This window comes from Colobus angolensis, unplaced genomic scaffold, assembly GCF_000951035.1.
Source record: "Colobus angolensis palliatus isolate OR3802 unplaced genomic scaffold, Cang.pa_1.0 Scaffold93, whole genome shotgun sequence".
NCBI lineage: Eukaryota > Metazoa > Chordata > Mammalia > Primates > Cercopithecidae > Colobus > Colobus angolensis.
Window position 1 is genome coordinate 3559982 of NW_012123265.1, and position 6587 is coordinate 3566568.

Genomic DNA, 6587 nt, shown 5'->3' on the forward strand with positions numbered 1-6587 from the left:
TTGTGAAAGAGAGGAGCTAGGAATTGGATGAAGGATGTGATAGAGAGAGCGGGGGGAGGAGGAGAGAGAGAGATGTCAGTCAAGGGTGATGTCTGCATTGGATTGGAGTGAGTGGATGGTGGACTCATTTACCCAGATGGGGAATGTGGGAGGGGCAGGCTTAGTGAAGTGAGCAAAAGTTCTGTTTTGGTTTGGAATAAGCATGTTTATTATGTTAATGGTCAGAAAAGAATGAATAAAAATAAAAAATAATTAGCTCGCCTTTCCTGCCCCTGGAATCCTTGGCCTAAGTTGCTCTCCCAGGCTCCTTTGCTGCAGGTCAGGTGCCCTGGGGGATATGCCTTGGAGTGGCTGTCATGGTTCCAAGCTGATGCAGCCTCTTGCCTCATCTTTCTCCTGAGATTGCTGACCTGTTCTGCCTCCCGATCAGCCTGTTCTCCCCCCCCCCCCATTTATTTATTTTTATTTTAAGAGACAGGGTCTCACTCTGTCATCCAGGCTGGAGTGCAGTGGTGTAATCATGGCTCACTCCTGCCTTGAGCTCCTGGGCTCAAGAATTCCTCCCATCTCAGCCTTCTGAGTAGCTGAGACTACATGGCTGGCTAATTTAAAAAATTTTTTTATAGGGACAAGGTCTTGCTGTGTTGTCTGGGCTGGTCTCAAACTCCTGGGCTCAAGTGATCCTCCCATCTTGGCCTCCCAAAGTGCTGGGATTATAGGTATAAGCCACCGCACCTGGCCCTACTTGTTTTTGATGTTCCTGATGGAGGCTTGTGGCTGGGGTGTGGCTCCCTCACTTTCCCCATAATGCTCTACACCCTGACAGCTCTCCAGCTTGGCTGTGGGCTACCAGATGCTGTGCTAAGTGATTAGGATGGATGGATGGATGGATGAATGGATGGTTGCATGGATGAATGACTGGCTGGATAGAAGGAAGGAAGGGAGGGAGGGAGGGAGGAAGGAAGGAAGGAAGGAAGGAAGGAAGGAAGGAAGGATGGATGGATGGATGGAGGGAGGGAGGGTGGGAGGTGAGGATGGATGGATGGAAGAATGGTTGGATGGATGGTTGGATGGAGGAAAGGAAGGCAGGAAGGAAGGAAAGGAAGGGAAGGGAGGGAAGGAAGGAAGGAAGGATCAAGGGCAGGAGAGAGGTGGGAGGCAGGGATGGATGGACAGTTGGATGGAGGGAAGGAAGGATCAAGGGAGGGAGGGAGGATGGGAGGCAAGGATGGATGGATGGTTGGATGGATGAGTGGGTGATTAACCAGCGTGCCCTGTGCTGCCCAGTGCATACTGCTTCCTGATTTGTGTCTCAAAAAGCCTGTGTAGGGGCTATCTTAGTGGACGACTCTCTGTCTGACTTGGATGGAGGTGGAGCCAAAGCTTTTAAAATCCTTCCAGCCTGAGGCCTCATCTTGGTCTTAAGGACTGAAAGTGATGTGGTTATATGCTCAGTTTCAGGGAGAGCAAAGGCAGGTACCAACATTTATTACACACTGCTTTGCACCCGGAAGGGACCTTCACCTATTTAATGTTTCCCATTTCACAGATGGGAAGCCCTAGAGGCCGTCCCTGGGTTAATGACACCTGCCACCGCGTAGAGAAGCCCCTGGTTGGAGGAGGATGCCCTCTGTTGGGATCTCAATGAGGAATGACTAAGGGCATGTGTATGTGCATGTGTCGTGCCTGAATGTACCCACTTGTGTGCATGTGTGCATGTATATGTGTACATAAAGGGGCAGGAGATGGCAGGTAGAGGGGGTGCCCCCACTCCTGGATGGAGAGCAGGCATGAGAGCTGACCCTGAGCTCCCAACAAATTAGCTGAGAGAAAAGGGAGGTCAATAGTGGATCCTAGATGAATTAACGGTGTACTACACATCCAGTTGTCTACACATCTCTGCCCTCTTTATTTGCACTGTGGCAGGTGAAATGGGTCTGAAGGCTGCTGAGGGAAGCAGCTGCTTAGAGCTGCAGGATGACTTACCCAGGGTCACACAACTGACCTGGGACATGAAGAGGACAGAAAGCCTAAAGGGAGGGACCCTTCTCTGGGTCGGTCTCTAATGGGCTCTGAGCACACCTCACCTCACTAACTCTTCCCAGCTTCCTGGGAAGACGTCTGACCATAGTCACTTTACAGATGAGGAAAACGAGGCTCAGAGAGGTGGAGTGAGTTGCCCAAGGTCACACAAGCCATCGATGGCAGGGCTGGAATTTGAGAGCTTTTGGGGTTAGCAGATTGGCTCCTATGCCTCACAAGCAAGCCATAGGTTTGGCCACTCTTCCCCTGTGCCCTGCTTCTCCTCCCGTGCCGTGATCCCAGGTCTAGCTCCTCTCCCAGCAGTCACTTCCTGGTGGACATCGCAGTGAGAGTTATTTGCTTATTCAGGGTGCCTGCCTTGTACCAGCCAGAGTTTACTCCGTCAACCATTGCTGGGATGGTGTCTTTGGGTGGGAACTGGTGTCACCAGCCCCCACTGAGGGGTATAGTTGGTGTTGGGGGACTCTCATCCATGCAGGGGAGCCTGGGTAGACCTCCAGAGCGGAGTGACTCCACTTTCTGGGCTGCCATCATCACTGGTTGACTCTGGCCCCATGAGAGGCCCTAGTTGTCCATTTTCCTCCACCCCAGGGTGCGGGATGCCTCTAGGATGGCCTGCAGGAGTTGAGGGGCCCAGAAGGTGGGGGAGCACTCACAGAGCTCATTCCTCTCTGAAGAGGTGCTGGGAGGTGCGGCGTCTGTTCTGGGGCTGGCCAGCTCCAGCTATGCTTGTGGCTTCTGGTCTAAGGACTACCCTGGAGACTGGGGACCTGGTGTCGGGCAGAGCTGGCTGAGAATGGTGACTTCCCTGCTCTCAAGAACTGCATCTGAGACCAGGGACTGCTCCCTGCTGCACCCTGAGGCGGTGACCACCTCACTGGAGGAAGGGCCGGGGCCAGGGCTAGGCCTGGGAGTTGGTTCCCTTCAGGCTTCTCAGGAAAATGTCCTTGGGAAACCAGGGCATCCAGTGTAAGACAGGGTCACTGAAGCAAGGCAGGACCTCCTCACTGCCCAAGCACATGCTGGCATGGCACTGGGGGCCCCAGGGGACTGGGGCGCTGTTGGGGAGGCTGTTGGGGGCTGTTGAGACCTCAGATGGGCTCAGAGCCATGGGCAGAGATCTCTGGTCAGCAGTGCCCTCTGCCAGGGCCCTCTCGGATCCCACCCCTTCTGAGGGACCTTGCTGTGGTCCCCCAGATCCTGGGCCTGGCTGAACCCCCTCGAGGCAGCTGCAGGACTTCACCAGCCTTTTCTCTGAGTTGTGCCTGCTGTGAGGCCTGGCAAGTTTCTCTGTGCCCAGCTGAAGCATCCATGTGCCCGTGGTTCTAAGAACGGCCTCACATGAGACCCTCGCCAGGAAGATCTCGAACACCATCTGCTTGATGCCCTCTTTACTGATGGCCAGGACCAGTGAGAACTCAGACTCCAAGGTGGTCGTGTAGCCCAGCCTGCCCAGGATGGTGTCCACTGTGTGTCTGGAAAGCACAGATCGCACCCAGTAGGTAAAGCTCCCAGTGTACATCTAGAACAGACAAGGGAGCTTGTTAGGAGTGCGACAGGCCTCAGCAGAGTGGCTGAAAGGGGCCAGGCCAGGCAGGATCAAGGGCTGGTACCGAGGGACACCAGGGGCTCCTGAGAAGCACGTGGATGAGGGCATTTGGCCAAAGGAAAGCCTGGTCCATGATCACGTTATCCTCTGTCCCCTTTTACAGAGGGGTACACTGAGGCTCAGAGACAAAGCAGGATCTGTCCAAAGACACACAGAAAGTGGCTGGGTGTGGTGGCTCATGCCTATAATCCCAGCACTTTGGGAGGCCAAGGCGGGTGGATCACCTGAGGTCAGGAGTTGGAGACCAGCCTGACCAACACGGTGAAACCCTGTCTCTACTAAAAATACAAGATTAACTGGGTGCGGTGGTGGGCGCCTGTAATCCCAGCTACTTGGGAGGCTGAGGCAGGAGAATCGCTTGAAACCAGGAGGTGGAGGTTGCAGTGAGCTGAGATGGCACCACTGCACTCCAGCCTGGGCCGCAGAGTGAGACTTCATCTCAAACAAACAAAAACCAAACAAAAAAAAAAACGCAGAAAGATAGTGACTGAGCTGGGGTAAGGCTCTAGGTATCCCACCTCCCAGCCTAGCAGTCAGGGCCTGGAGCAGGAAGAGATTAAAACTCTCTGGTAGAGACCGAGTGCGATGGCTCACATCTGTAAACCCAGCACTTTGGGAGGCTGAGGCAGGCAGATCACTTCAGGTCAGGAGTTTGAGACCAGCCTGGGCAACATGGTGAAATCCCATCTCTATTAAAAATACAAAAATTAGCCAGGTGTGGTGGTGGGCACCTGTAATCCCAGCTACTTGGGGGGCCGAGGCAGGAGAATCGCTTGATCCTGAGAAGTGGAAGTTGCAGTGAGCCAAGATCGCTCCACCGTACTCCAGCCTGGGTGACAGCGAGACTCTGTCTCAAAAACGAAACAAAATGAAAAACAACAACAAAAAAACCTTTCCGGTAGATCTCCAAAGCCCAACTCCTCTCCTTGTTTATTATGAGCTCCTTGGTTCATCTTTCCTTGGAGAGGCAGTACAGTCCAGTGCAGGGGTCCCCAACCCCCAGGCCTTGGATCAGTACTGGTCTATGGTCTGTTAGGAACCTGGCCACACAGCAGGTGGTGAGTGGCAGGCAAGCAAGCATTACCACCTGAGCTCCGCCTCCTGTCATGATCAGCAGTGGCATTAGATTCTCACAGGAGTGGGAACCCTATTATGAACTGTGCATGAGAGGGATCTAGGTTGCATGCTCCTGATGAAAATCTAAGGCCTGATGGTCTGAGGTGGAAGAGTTCATCCCGAAACCAACCCCACCCCCATCCCTCCACCCTGTCCGTGGAAAAATTGTCTTCTACGAAACTGGTCCCTGGTGCCAAAAAGGTTGGGGACCGCTGGTCTCGTGGCTAGGAGCAGTTGTACTACTTGCTAGCTGTTGACCACAGATGAGTTGCATCTGTCTCTTTAGCCCTCAGTTTCTTAAACTGAAATGGGACTGAAGTCAATGGGTATGATGGGCATGCTGTTCCCCCGGAGGCAGAGCCCCAACCCCTGCCTGAACCCCCGTTGCTCAGACGTAGCAGTGCCTACCTTCAGGGACCTGATTTCCTTCCTCCAGGGAAACAGAAGCAGGTTGACGGAGATCAGCTCCAGGAACTCTAGTGCACGCACCAGCTCGGGGCCGACTTTTGGGACAGGGCTGACAGGACTGGGACCCCCGCAACAGCAGCCGCCCAGAGCAAGGGCCACTTCCTCTGGCAGACAATGGAGGGCCCCTCTTTCCCAGGAGCCGCCTGGCCCTGTGGGTGAGGGCTGCTTTCCTGCAGACATCGAGCCGGCCCTCCCCTGCCCTCTCCTGGTAGTAGCTGATGAGGTCGCCCAGGAGGGTCTCGCCCAGAGCAGCTTCGCCTGGGCCTGGGGATTGGGGCCTGTTCATGGTGGCTCCGAGGGAGCTGGATGTGGAGGAAAGAGTCCTGTCCTAGGCTGGGCACTTGGAGGAATGGATGGGTCCTACCTCTGTCCTGCTCCAACGCCCAATCCGGAAGCAAAGGAGGAAGCTGTGCTAGCAAAAGATAAAGCTATGTACAGCCAGGCCCTGCCAGTGCTTGTCACTCTGAAAGGCTGAGATTGCAGGGTGACCGGGCACCTCCCAGTGGAGCAGGGCCTAGGTCAGGATTTGTGCTTTCCTTGTCCCCCGGCCCCACAAAAAATGAGGGCCAGGCACATCAGCACCAGCATCTTTCCACACCACCATCCCATCCGGATGTCCCCAGAGGCATGCTCTGCTGGTGTGTGGGACAGGCTGGAAGCACCCGGAAGCTGGCAGCCCTCAACCAACCAAGGGCCAGCAGGGTGAGAGTTACTGGATAGAAACCCCAGCTTCCTGCCCCTGGGTGGCCAATTCTTAGGTATGTTTTTTGTAAACCGAAAAGTGTTGGAGGCATATCTCAATCAATTTAGAGGTTTATTTTATTTTATTTTATTTTATTTTATTTTATTTTATTGAAACAGATTCTCGCTTTGTTGAGGCTGGAGTACAGTGACACTATCTTGGCTCACTGCAACCTCCACCTTCTGCGTTCAAGCGATTCTCCTGCCTCAGCCTCTCTCCCAAGTAGTTGGGACTACATGCGTTTGCCACTATGCCTGGCTAATTTTTGTATCTTTTTTTTTTTTTTTTTTTAGTAGAGATGGAGTTTCACCATGTTGGCCAGGCTGGTCTTGAACTCCTGACCTCAGATGATCCATCTGCCTCGGCCTCCCAAAGTGCTGGGATTACAGGTGTGAGCCACCTCCCCTGGCCTGTTATCTTATACTTTTAAAGGTCAGACCGAGGTCCAAAATCAGTCTCACTGGGCTTGTTCCTTTGGGAGAATTCATTTCCTTGCTTTTTCCAGTTCCTAGAGGCCGCCTACATTCCTTGGCTCAGGGCCCCTACCTCCATCTTAAAAGCCAGCAGTGTAGTTTTTTTGTTTGTTTTTATTTTTTATTTTTTTGAGAT